The sequence below is a fragment of the Gossypium arboreum genome, chromosome 11, assembly GCF_025698485.1.
Source record: "Gossypium arboreum isolate Shixiya-1 chromosome 11, ASM2569848v2, whole genome shotgun sequence".
Taxonomy (NCBI): domain Eukaryota; kingdom Viridiplantae; phylum Streptophyta; class Magnoliopsida; order Malvales; family Malvaceae; genus Gossypium; species Gossypium arboreum.
The window spans coordinates 121,403,341-121,415,627 of NC_069080.1; the positions used below are offsets into that span (position 1 = coordinate 121,403,341).

The window sequence follows — 12,287 nt, forward strand, 5'->3', positions numbered from 1 at the left end:
TTGGTTATACAAAATGATTGTGTGAAATGTTTACAGGAATTGGTCATATGGAAATATATGTACAAAATAGTTGTATGAAATAATTAAGAAGATAGATAAATGAAATAAGTATGGGTACATGGAATTTAATTTATGTTAAGTTTAATATGACCTATTACTGAAATAAATTTACATAAGATATAAGGAAATGATGGTGCATAAAATATTGATATAACGAAATGAATGATATATGCTTATGAAGAAACGGTAAGAGAATAATATGTTTCGTGACATGTACATATATGATTATTTTTGATATGTTGATACAAGGAAATTATGTAAGTTGAGACTATTATTAAACTCAAGTGTGATATGTCGAGTGTAGCGACGTAAAAATTTTAGCTTAGCTTGGTCGCTAATTGTGGCGATCTATTGAAAACTTGAAAACTTAAATTTTGATTTTTAAAATAAACAGGGAGTCGCCACCGATCCTTTTTCCTAGGTGTGATCGGACACCTATTAGATCTCCTATTAAAACAAATAAAAGACTGAGTTTAGGTTTACTTTAAAGTCCTGAGAAAAATTAGGGTTCGGGAGTCGGTTACGCGCGAGGAAGGTATTAGCACCCTCGCGACGCCCAAAGATTGGTATCTCATAAACACGTGTTGTCTTGATTTTCAAAAATACGAGTTCAATATTAAAATTTAGCCGTGATCCGATTAAAAGACGAGAAATTTTAGTTTATTCCGGTTTTTGAGGAGGGTATATCGCTTTAACACGAGTCAATTGACGTTCACCCAACATAGCGATGAACTCGATGACTTAATGTTAAATCGGTACATTGCCTTGATTATTTAATTAGCAAAACAAGAATATGATTTTCGAAATAATGTAAAGCAAATTGATATGAAATGAAAACCAATAAATGAAAGAGCTAGGTATATATTGAAACAAGTAATCAATGTGACAATAATATTAAAATGATAAAGATACATATGACATTTAGTGCAATACTAGAATTAGACATGAGATAGAAACAATGAATATATATACATAGTAATGACATTAGGAATAAGTACATAAAATAGGATGAAAAAGATTTACAAATCAATACTAATATGGGTATGTAATATAGATATATGTATATAAAATATATTTAAAATGAACATATACTAATAATAATAGTAAAGATAGTAACATTAAAAAGATATGTGTACACTAAATAACATATAATAATACATATAATAATACTAAAATCATAAATGACAATATGAAAAATAAATAAATAAATAAATAAATAAATATAATAACATACGAGAATAAAACTATATATATATAACGTGTATACAAGAATAAAATATATGTGCAAATGTTAATGATAAATGCGTTAGGAATAAAACAAGTATGATAATAATATATATACAATACGGTAAAAATAAACATATATATATAATAGAATTTAAAATATATATATACATGGGAACTAATTATGTAATAAAATATGACAATTTATACATAGTGTAGTATTACAACATAGATATGAAAATATACACTAAAATGTACATATAATATATAAGGATATATATGTAGTAAAATATAAAAAAAATTGTGCAAAATATATATATGATATGATGCTAAGAGTATACGTAAGAAAAGAAAAGCAATAATAAAAATATGTACAGCGTAGTGTAAAAAATGTATATATAATATAGTGTTAAAATACATATATAATATGTACATATTAAAGAGTAATGATGTTATAAACAACTAAATACAATACTTTGTAAATATATATATGTATGTATATGTATAAATGCTAAAATATACATAAATATAATATATACATATAAAGTTCACTAATATTTTAAAATAATAGTACATATAATGGTAATATTAAGTATAATAACATATTTACAACAATAATAATAATAAGCAACAATAATAATATAATAATATAGTAAAACTAATGTTTAAAAAAATACTATTTAAGGATAAAAAACGAAAAGGATGAAATCGTAATCAAAAGCAGTAATTAGTGGGATAAAATTAGAAACAAAATTGGGAATCGGACTAAATTACAACGCATGCATGAACTGGAGGGACCAAAGGCAATATCCCAAGCCTTTAAAACGCAACATATTAAACGGGCTAAATTGTAAGATGATCGAATTTTAGGGCCAAATTATAAATAAATATAAACTTGATTTAAAACACTGAAAATGCGGAAGGACTGATTGCGCAAATAACCCCTCTCTAAAAAAACACGCGGATCCTTGTCCGGAGTGGGTCGGATCGGGTCGGGTTAGGCTTAAACGGCGCCGTTTTGGGGCTTAAGTACAGCCCCCAAAACGACGCCGTTTCGGAGGGCTATAAATAAGCCCAAATTCAGAAAAAAAAATCATTTGTAGGGGAAGAAAGAAAAAAAAAGAGAGAAGAAGAGAGGGAAAGAGAGAAGAGGGAGAAGGAGGGCTCGGCTGGGGCCGATCATCGATCAAATCATCGGACCGTCAGCCGGTCTTGGCGTACCAAACCACCGTACACCTGTGGTCGGAGAAGGTAAAATTTCAAGTTTTTTTTTACTTAATAATATATTTATATTTATAATGTATTTAAATATTTATGTGTAAAAAGGGAAGCAAAACAGTAAAGAAAATGGAAAATTTACCTTAGGCCATATCGTTTTTTTGTTTTCTCAATCTCTGATTTGGTGTTAGAGTCATTGATTGTATGTGTATTTTTTGAATCTATTCTTTGTATTGATTCCTTCAAAAAAAAATCCCCCTTTACATTGATTCTCTTTCGGCTTTATAGCCGATTACCTGTGATTTCCACTACTCTCTGCTTATTTTTGTTTTTTTTGCTTCGCATGTTTCTTCGTTCCTTTCCTGTCCTCTTTTGTTTGTTTGCAGGTGTGGAGGTGCAGGTGATGGGAATGTCAGACGGCATGGGGCGTGGTGGCCAAGGTTGGGCGTGCTGGTGGGGTTTGGTGCTGGTCAGTCGCAAGTGGGGGCTAGTGGTCGCGCACATGGGGCAACGGCGCCAGAAACCCTAGGGTTTCTGGCTTTCCAAATTTTTTTTCGAATATTGGGCCTATCGGGCTTCACTATTTTGGGCTGGTGTTGGATTTATGTATTGGGCTAGGTTGGTTGTAAGTGGGGTTTAAATTTTAGGTTAGCTGCTGTATTAATTGGGCTTAGTGGGTTATTTGGGTTAGCTAAGTCTATTTGTAATGCATTTGGGCCTGGGTCTTATAAACGGCCCAAAATTGGCCTATAACATCGAGAAAATAGGTATATCAATGTTGAAATTATATGAAATATGTACAAGTGTATTAACAATGTTGTTGTTGATACTTAGACAAGTGCCAAACTATTGATTAAAGGGTAATATGTTTATTTATATGATGCATTGAATTAGTAAGTATTTAATTGAAATTTTTATTAAATGATATGTAAATCATATTAATGCCCCGAAACCCTGTTTTGGCAATGGATACTGGTTAGGGCTGTTACACTTCTAATGTGTAGAGTACACCCCAATATCCACCTCGTCAAACGAAGGCCCATAAACCGCTATACCCCAAACGACGATGACACTCCCAGTTCTTTCCAATTTTAAGTTATGTAAATTTCAAGTGTTATGTAATATTTGTTGTATTGGTTTAGGGTTCCACAACTTATATATTAGTCTTTTTTTGTATAATTTATAATATCTTTTAAAGTATTCAAAGTTGCAACTGTTAATTTTAAATAAAAGCTTCACACTAAATAATACAAACTTTATTTCTAAAAGATCATAAAATGCAAATATTAGGTACAACATTTAATTTCTTTCAGACCGTGAAGATTGATCAGTGTAGACGTTTCCATACGGACATTTGCTCCGATTGTGGCCAACTGTTCTACATATGGTGCAATGCTTTGGATCGACTTGTTCTCTTATATCCATGCTGTTCTGAACCCTCATTGTTTTCAGTCTACCTTTGACTCTCTTATGTAGTGACCGATCTGGCAACATTTCGAACGCAGGCGGTTGCACTTCTCATGTCGATACATCCCTTAATACAGGGAACTCGTTACCCCAAATATGCAACATACATTCAAGTGTGTAGAAATTGTCGATATATTGTTCAACATTCAAACTGTAGGTAGCACACGCTGCAACCACATGTGCACACGGATACCGTAGTGTTTGGAACATCCCGCACTCACATTGCCTATTTCGGAGATCAACTCTGTAGGACCGTGGTGGGATCTCCGACCGACGACCGATATACTCTGTCACTCAAAAAGTTTCTAAATTTTGGGAATATAGTTTTGCATTCATCGACTTAGCCCTTTGAGTGTTCTCTTTCATGGCATCTCTAATTTTTTTGACGTACACGTGTCTTGTCTCTAACTATTTTGCTTGTTTCAACCCCATTTTTGGCATTAAGGTTGCTAGCCAGTAAAATGTGGCTGAAAAAACCGCTGAAATTGGCAAGTGACGCGTACGCCTCAAGACGGAGTTAATGGCCTTAACAAGGTTAGTTGTCATTTGACCATACCGGTACCTCTCGTCAAAACATTGACCCATTGCCACAGCTCCATGTTGCCCAATCATTATCTGAGAGAAGGATTGGACCCCTCCATATCAGTCTCTAACGTCACCAAATTATGTTTGAAATGGTGTACTTCCAGCTCGTATCCTATGTATGTATTCCGATAAAATGTGTTACAATTCAAATTAAGCAATGGACTCGAAATAATTACAAATACGAATTTAAATACAATATTTTTACCCATGTTCACAATTCGTTTGCATTAGTCTTTGTTCTTGTACTCATTGTGGAAGTTGACAGCGATGTGATGAATACAATAGACGGATCTTCACGGAACCTCGAATTGTTGAATTGCAGTAGCAAGACCCTTCGATCTGTCAGAGATAATGCAAATGTTATCTTGCCTGAAAAAATGTCTCCGCAAGTTTCGAATGAAATACGCCCACGATTCGGAGTTCACGGACTCCACGATGGCAAAAGCGATCAGTAGTACATTTCCGTCATCGTCTTGTGCAATAATAATTAGAAGTATCTGCGTGTATTTTCTATAAAGCCATGTTCTATCAACTTGCACTAACGGTTTACAGTAGGGGAAGGCCCTGACACATGGATCAAAAGTTCAGAACAGTCGACAAAAAACTCTTCTCCCCAGTTCCAATTGTCCATTAAGGCCTCTATAAGGCAACATTTGCAAGTCCACGACAGTTCTTGGGATGTACTCCACCATTGCTGAAATCCAACCCCAAAGTTCATTATATGACTCATTCCAGTCACCGTACAATTGTTGCATAGGCATTTGTTTCGCCCACCACACTTTCTTGTACGACACTCTGTACTAAAATCGAGCTTGCATGTCTACAATCAATGTTGACACATGAATGATTGGGCTATCTTTCACTAGTGGCATGATGCAGTTGCAGATACTATTGGCATCCAATTCTAGTAGTCTTGAGACATACGTGTGACAGCACTTGTATGATGCCCTTCTAATTTTCGTATTTGCCACTGTTGAGTCCTTTGTATAAATGCAGCTCAAACTCGCCAACCAAACCCATCGTCAGCTCTCCAAAATTTCCCAACATATAATGTCGATGTAGATTTAACAACATTGTAATCAATCGACAACTTCATGTTGTATTGTTTGATGGCAAACACACAGTCCACCTTGTTCTCGAACTGTTCCCAATGAACAACTCCTCGAACTGTGAATTTACCGCCAATTTATGAGCAGGTACTATATCGGCGTACTCAGGAAACTCGGATGCATGCGCTGTATTTGGATTTACATTCAACATGTTGCCCCCAAGTTCATTTCGTAAAATAATGCCATGACTCGGGTTACTGAATGAAGGGCAGTGAACATCTTCAAGCTCCTCTGGGCCTTCATTATTGATATCGTCCAGAACCTCATCAACATCGGGGTCACTAAAATCTTCAACATCTTGATCAGAATCTTTACCATTATTGGTCATTTCTCTGACATTTGCCTCTGTGCTTATTATCACCTCCGTATGTATTTGTAGACGGGGACTGGGGGTAGGGTTGTTATACGAACTCCTACCATAATTAGGATTTTTGGGTATCTGCGATGTCCCTTCACATTCTAATTAGTCTATCTATCCAACATTGAGATCAAAGTCAAATTCGCGATGTTGACTTATTGGACTAACATTCTCAACAGGCTTTAAGTTTGCTAACTCGACAAATAATTCAACTGGTTGGGGGTTCTCACTCCCAGTCGACCACCATATTTCCATCATAGTGCTCAAGTCATCATCATCTAACAGCTGCATCTAACAAATTTGAACGGATCTGTAGAGAATGGAAACTTGTAAAATAATTTGGACATCGCCCTTTCACAACGGATAACTATTTTTGCACTGATCTTCCTTTTCATTTCTGCTAGCTTCACATTTTTTTTGAATTGCAAACCTACTCTTTGTTGACCTTGAAATACACAACCAACATCATCTTCTATAATTTCACCATAAAAAAGAACATAAATCAAAAACACCTCATTATTTATCTTGAATAGAATTTTGGAACTCTCTTAATGAACACAACAATTTCACCATTCTATTTATGGTAGAGAACAAAATAAAATATTAAATATTAAATTTTATATTAAAAAATATAAAAATACACTATAAAGTGATGGAGTCATTCTAAATGGCTCCACCAAATAAAATATTAATTCTTAAAATTTTAAATTTAATTTAAAAAACGTTTGAATATCTTTAAAATTAATTTTAAAATTAATAATTTATAAAATTATATTTAAAATTTAAAATATTTAAAATTATATTATTAAAATATTATAAAACAAATAATAAATTTGAAATGTCATATCTTTAAAAATAATATATTTTAAATATTATAAAACAACTTAAATAATATTTAAAATATTATAAAACTAATAATAAATTTGAAAGGTCATATCTTTAGAATATTTAAATATTTTATATTACTAAAATATATTTAATATTTAAAAATAATAATTAAAATTTTAAAAATATAAAAATAATAATTTAAAATTTAGAAAAATATTTAAATAAATATATTATAAAATATTTCAAATATATATTTCAATTTTTTAAAATTAATCATAAATAAATAAATAAAATAAAATAAATAAATAAAGATAAAAGAAAAAATAAAATAAAAATAAAAAAGAAAAGAAAGTAATAGTAAGGTGGTTACAAGAATCCGATGGCGCCAAATTAATTGGCTCCACCAAAAAATAGTAAAAAAAATTTTAAGTCCCCCTATATTTTCAAAAATTTCAGTATTTTCCTAATATTTATATAGGTGGCGCCATTCTACATGGCTCTACCAAAAAATTAAATTTTTTTCATTGATGCTGACGTGGCATGTTGGTGGCGCCAAATCATTTGGCTCCATCAACTTTTACTGTAAATTTCAGGTCATTTTCGTGTTTAATTAAAAAAAAGGTCATTTTAGATAAAATAAAAATGTTGGAAAGGTGTTGCCTATATGTTTGTTGTTAAAGGATTAAAATGAGGGATACATCAATGCTTGCGAGGCAGAGTTCCTGATTTTGCCAGAGAAGAAGTGGAAAGGGATCAAAAGGGAGAGACTCTCCGAACATATGTTTTCTGATTCAAGGGAGGGAGTATTGGGTGGATGTTAGATCTGAAAAGGGCATTTTTGCAGGAAACGAAAGGTTGAGGAAGCTTGGGAAGGGAACTATTTAGGTAACTGAAGGAAATTAATTGTTGATTGTTGCTTTTCAAGAGAGACTGCATTTGTTTCAGGGTCTGTTTGTTTACATGTAAAAGGTTTTATAGAAAATGATTTCTGCATTTTCCTGTGTTTGTTTCAAATAAAATAGTTTGGTCAACAGAAAATGACTAACAAGTCAAAGTAAAATAACCGTTTTTCCTGTAAAATGACTTACCCTTTTAAAAAATGTAAGTCATTTTTCGGAAAAGAGCTTATTTATAAATAATTGTATTTTTATATCAAATTTAACTTAAATCAAGCTTAATATTATTATATTGATAATAAATTTTATTTTTACTTTTAAAATATTTAAAATATTATATTTTCAATATTATTGAACATACATATTTAATTATTTATATTTAGTCATATAGTAGATTATTAATATAAAAATATAATTTATTATTTTAATGAATTATTTAATATTTCAATTTTGTTTTAATAATAAATTTTAAAAATAATAATTTTAAATAATATTATTCACATATTATTGAAAATATTCAATATTAATATTTTAATAATAAATATTTATTACAATTATAAATATATTAATAATAAATATTTTGTAGTATAAAGGTTAAAATATGTCATAAGTCTATGTACACTTCATAGATTTGTAATTTAGTCTTTGTATTTTTATTTTCAAGAATTTAGTCCCTTTACTTTTCAAATTTAAAATCAAGTCCAATTGTTAACATCGTTAATTTTGTCAATTTTGTTGATGTCACATTTTAAATAAAAAATTTCACTTTGTAGTCATGTAATTAAAAAACGAAATTGTAATGAATCTGAATTTAACATAATATTTTTAATATATGCAAAAACAATGTAAAATATAAATTTATAGATAAAAATAAATTCAATTAAACAATGAAAAATAAGAAAATCTCAAATGTATGTTTGTTTAATTAAAAACAACTTTTATGAAATATTTTAAGAAATCTACCAAACAATAAAAAATATTTTACACAAATTCGTCCAAATACCAGAAAATATTAGCTTTTCCAGAAAAGTAAATCATTTTTCAGAAGTCATTTTCAGTGAAACAAATGGAACCTCATTTTGCTGAAGTATCAGTGGCTTCTAGAGCTTTCTCCTGGATTGGGTTACTGGGCTTTAGTTTGTTCTTGTTGATGGAAAATTTAGGTGAAAGGGAAAAAATAACGGGGGAGGAAAGTGTCAATGGTCAGTGCAGTCTGGGATTTTGGTGGGTGGGTTTGGGTATTTGGTGGGATTTTATGGGTAAATTACACTTAAGTCATTAAATTATTGATAAGTTTATATTTTAGTCATTTAATTTTAAAAATTACAAAATGATCACTAAATTTAATTAAAAGATATATCTTGGTTTTTAATATTTTTACAAAATAAAACATAATTATATTAAAAATATTATTAAATAATATTAAAATATGATTAAATTATTTATTTTTATTTTATTAAAATTTAATAACAATAGCAAATATCATCTATTTAAAAAATGTTAAGGGTGTTCTAGTCATTTCAATTTTTTTCATATGCTATTACAACCTCTATTTCATTCAACTAAACACAAGAGTATTATTACAACTATATTCTATTCCATTCAACCACACAATTAAATTACTAATTACAGTTTTATTTTATTATAGCCCTATTCTATTCTAACGAACTAGACGTGGTATAAATGTCTTCTGCTTAAAAGTATCTGCCATAAGGATTGTAAACCAATTGGTACAGGACTACTTCCAACCCCATCGATAGGTCTTTCCAAATCTCATACCATATCAGATCCATCGAAACGACCGGGTCGTTATTTGACCCAGGGTGGAGCCCAACATAGACGTGAGCAAGGTTTATGCTTATATTGTGATGATAAATTTAGAAAAGGGCATAAGTGTACTCGTCGTCAAATGTTTCTTCTTGATGATGATTGCCCAAACAGTGCAGAAGAACCACCACCGTCTACTACATCATCACCGATTTTCGATCAGATTCTAGCAAAAATGGTTAATTCGGGGGAACATTTGACTATTGGAGCTACAATAGATAAAGTTGATACTCTGGGTTTGTCAACCGACCAAACAATCATCTACTATGATGCACTGTCGAGATACCCTTCGTCCACAACATTGCGTTTTCACGGGGACAATTATGGGTCCTTCAGTTCAAGTATTGCTTGATGGCGAAAGTACTCATAATTTTATTCAAAGTTGGGTTGCTCATCACTTGGGTTTGACAATTGATCAATCCACTAGTTTTCCAGTTTTGGTGGGAAGTGGCGACCATATTCAAAGTAAAGGTATGGTGCACAATGTGTCTTTAATAATCCAAGGCACTACATTTGCCACTGATTTTTATGTTCTTCCTCTATATGGGCCTGAAATGGTTTTGGGAGTTGCTTGGCTAGCTAACTTGGGGCTAGTAATAACAAATTATGCAGCTTCGACTTTCCAATTTGTTCAGGGACCCGCTACAATTTGTTGGGCAAGTGATGCGAGCATGTCTTATGACTCTCGTAGCTCGAGCAAGGATCCCATGGAGCTGCCTCAAGGTTCTGTTACAAGAGCCCGGGACAAGGCTTTTAAAGATTCTATTTCAGCTCTCGTAGTTTGTATCTGGGATGAAATTTCGCCTGGTCACATCAAGGAAGATTGTTCCTCAAATTCACCTTGCATTTTTCTGCAAGTTCAGATTAGTTTATTTAATTCACCAACTACTTCAGTTCCTTAAATTAGTTTTTCTCTTTAATTTAATAAGTTCTTTAATTATTTTTTAATTTAATAAGTGATGCTTTTAATTAATCTAGTTCCTAGGATTATTTATTGATGCATGAGTTAAGTTTATTTAATGATGCTTCTTTAATTAACTAGTTGCTGGAATAATTGATGCATAGTTCATTTACCTAAGTTAAGTATTAATGTGTGTTATGTTTAATAAGTGTTTACATGTGTTTAATAAGCTCATTTTAATGTGTTTATTGCAGGAGTCTTTTCAAGTCATAACCGTTACAATTCAAGGCTATTACAAATTAAATAAAGTGGCTTTCCAAATCATTTTCGGTTACAAAGCAAGGGGGCTGTTACAAGAAGGGTTATACATCATTTAAAGGAGGTTTAAGGTGCATTATATCATCCAAATTAATTTTGGCAGTAACCTTTTCCACTACCAGCCGTTTTTACCACTTCAAAGGTCATTTCAAGCATTCAAACACCAATTAAGAAGCTAGTTAAGAGTTAGTGTCCATTCAGCTGACTAAGGGCTAACTTAATAGTCATATTTCAAGCATTTAAAGTCATTCATTCAGCTAAATTGAAATGAATTTAAGGATGGAGTTATTTGGCTCAAGAATGTGAAAAAACTTGAGTTTAATTTCAGCTTTTAATTGGCACATTAAGTTGAATGTTTGTGACTATTCGGCTAGTCTATTCTAACATTATAAATAGGTGAAATCAGCCTATGTAAAGGGACTTTTGACTCTTTGTTAATGAAACTCTGCCAAAATTGTGAGGCAAATTTTTCTCCGATTTTCGTTCTAAGATTCGTTGGCTACCTAGTGTTCTAGTTGTGTCAATCGTTTACTTTGTTGAAAACTGAACTTATCACTACTCGTAGTGTGGCGTTCGAGCATACTGAGATTCTTATCTTTCTAGATAATGGGTCGAGGTCAATTTTAACCAAACCAAAGCCGAACAAAAAGGACTTATAAACAACGGGTCGATACCATATCGGTATTGGTTCTTGTTTGCACTTTTGTTCAATTCCATTTCTTTCCTTTGCCATTTCGTACCAAAACCATATTCAAACTACCATTTCTTACCATATCGATCATTATTATTTTTCTTTACCAAATTCACCAAGACACATCATTCCATCCAGTACACCTTATACCGAACCAAAACTTCCTCTTATCCTTACTTCTTCCAACCCCTTAATTTCTATTCCATCGAACCTTTCCATCTATTTAAACCGAATTAAAACCTTCTCAAATACAATTCTTCCGAAATTCCTTCTTCTAATTAAATTTCTAAACTAAATTATTAGTACTTTCTCGTCGACTATCGGGTACTTGACATACGACTCAACTTATCCAAGGGGGATAGTATCAGCAAGACTTAGTGCTGACAGTCCCCAACAAATTCAACTCAATTCTCTTAGGTGATGTTGTGCAATTAAAGCAATGGCTGAATTTTTTAATTTGGCCGTGCATTTTGAATCATCCACAAACAATTCCAATAACGCTCCTTTGTTTTCGCCATTACTCCATGAATTCAGTGATGTGTTTACAAAGGTTACGAGTTTGCCATCACCTAGACCAACAGATCATGCCATTCATTTGCCTTTTGACATCACACCAATCAATGTTCATCCTTACCGATACCTGCATTATCAAAAGGAAGAAACCGAACGCCAAGTTGCAACAATGCTTAATGACTGAATCGTACATCCTAGCACTAGTCCCTTTTCTTCACTAATATTATTAGTGAAAAAGAAAGACAGTAGTTGGAGGTTTTGTATGGATTATTGGGCGTTACATTTCATCACT

The 12,287-nt window shown here is 31.9% G+C and overlaps 1 long non-coding RNA gene across 1 annotated transcript; it reads left to right on the plus strand.

The window, feature by feature from the left end:
- Positions 1 to 9,462: 9,462 nt before the first annotated feature.
- LOC128283462 (uncharacterized) lies at positions 9,463 to 10,765 on the plus strand. Its single transcript, XR_008273810.1, has 2 exons — positions 9,463 to 10,043; positions 10,728 to 10,765. It is a non-coding gene; the product is annotated as an uncharacterized LOC128283462 (long non-coding RNA).
- The last annotated feature ends 1,522 nt before the right edge of the window (positions 10,766 to 12,287 follow it).